The following is a 2,320-nucleotide window of genomic DNA, read 5'->3' on the forward strand; positions in this document are numbered from 1 at the left end:
ACAAGAGCTTCGTAGTTCATCGGATTCCTCCGGGATATAAACATATAAAGATTCTGACTCGTCTATGAGGGGGCAAGCCCCCGAGTTAGCGATTCCATCGCTAAGTCCATTGTCACGATTTTGGGGCATCGATTCTATTCGTATAATAGGCGGTCCCCGCGTTTACGACGTCACGGTGTTCCTGGAAACCGTGCCGTCGTAAATCGAACCATATATTCCCATCGTAGAAACATCACTTGCCGATGCGTGTTTTTTTACTTTTATGGGCCATATTCAGCAGGGGTTAATATGTAAATACCTACAAAAAACGCTGAATAACAAAAGTTCGGTGCCAAGTTCACATCGGAAACCAGACTGCCTTTTCAAATGCGTTCGGAGTCGTGTCGGAAGGTGTGTCGTAAGTCGATCCTGTTGGCATTTAACGTCGGAAATGTGGACCGTCGTAAACCAGAGACCACCTGTTCAGTTTCTTTAAGCTCACGACGCTGGAATACGGTGTAGTACCGATTTATTTTAAACTGCCAATGAGAGTTAATTTACTTGATAACCCACTCATTTCAAATGGGTAACATAATTCACTGTCAGTTGGCCACCTGAAGAAATGTACTGGCAAGCTAAATATTTGGTCTGGGCTCATATAACGTTTTATCTCTTTTACAATGTGACCGACGTCGGCGCTCTTTTGCACCCAATACTTTGTGTTGATGCACGACCTTGCCATTTCGAAACTTGGCCACGTGGAGTTTTTAATTGTTTTCATGTTTTTGTTGTTGCTTTAATCAGGTGTCTATGATGTAACCAGGTCCCCATCGAAATGCGTTTCACCTGTGCAAAAATAAACTTAAGGCCAAATGCACAGGGAGTATTGTGGCCTCGATGCTGCTATGTGGGTGAGAGCCCACAGAGGGCGTGTGTATATTTTCCCTTTTGGAGCCTCTCCCCAGCCATGACAACGTTATCATCGTCATCATCATTACCTTCCCAGCGATAGTAAATGAGGCGTGGATCCGGCACAGACACTTTTCCACGTGGGCTGGAGGAAAAAAAAACATGTCAGCTTGCTCCGCAAAGCCCCTGATCTGTTGTAATTGCTGTAGTGGAGGCTGCTGAAGGGGAGCTTCCGATAATAAAAGTCCCGGGTGCAATCTCTGAGAGTAGAGTGGGTTTTATTTGTATTATTAAAATCTAAAGCTCCTATACACTTAGGATGGACATGGGCTCACCACGTGGAGCCGAAGGGCTTGACTGTGCTGTAAGCAGCAGTATATAAAACGTACGGTGATCAGGAAGCAATAGGTGGAATTACGTTTTCTGCACCATAATCTGTAAACCCCTACACACGATGCTGACCGAGGTAACAGCAGTCGCAAATCATGACTGGCATTCTCCACCCTGCGAGATGGATCGCATTGCTTATGGAAGGTTTTGTGGCGGTTCCATTCCAAGTGAAGTATGTATTGGTTAAACAGTGTCTCACCAGGGAGGGTACCTCAGTGTTTAGTCCTTGATGAACCAAGTCTTCAATCATTGCGATGGTGTCAGGTACTGGAACCTTGGTGAATAAGGAAACTACATCAAAACTGACAAGCAGGTCGTCTGGGGACAGGGAAATACCCTTGATTGTCGATACCAGGTGAGTAGAATTTTGTACCGCAGAGGTGGTTTTTCCAGTGATAGGACGCAGGATTTCAGACAAAAAACGAGCCAGTTTTAGGTGGGGGAGTTGATAGTAGAGACGATGGGATGAAGGGGTGTATCTACTTTATGTATTTTTGGTAAGCCGTATTATCTTGGTGGCCTGGCAGCAGAAGGTTTCAACGAAAACTGTTTAGATTGATCAATTAATGCGGTTGAATCAGAAATTATTTTGTTGGTTTGTGTGACGAGGCTGTTGGTGGGATCTCTTTTTATTATTGTATAGCTACCATCGTCGAGTAATTCTTTAATTTTGTTGTTATAGTCTATTTTATCTATGATGACAGTAGCATTGCCCTTGTCAGCTGAGAGGACGACAATGTCATCCCTCTTTTTTAATTTATATAATTCAAAACGCTCATCTTTGCTGAGGTTGCTAGCTGACATCTTAGCGTTTTTGAGGGTTGCAGCGATTTCAGATCTTGCTACGTCTGCAGCGATGTGACCCAGGCCCCTAAGAGCAACGTCTACTTGGGCAATTATATCATTAACTGGTATGTGTTTAGGTGTGACTGCAAAGTTTAGACCTTTAGCTAAAACGGATTTCAGACCATCGGAAATAGAACTGTTACTGCGATTAATTAGGAAGGCTCAGCTGATCGAGTCTCTCACCTTTCTTTCAAAT

This window comes from Petromyzon marinus, chromosome 56, assembly GCF_048934315.1.
Source record: "Petromyzon marinus isolate PM22_M1 ecotype Great Lakes invasive population chromosome 56, UKy_Petmar_22M1.pri1.0, whole genome shotgun sequence".
Lineage (NCBI taxonomy): Eukaryota > Metazoa > Chordata > Hyperoartia > Petromyzontiformes > Petromyzontidae > Petromyzon > Petromyzon marinus.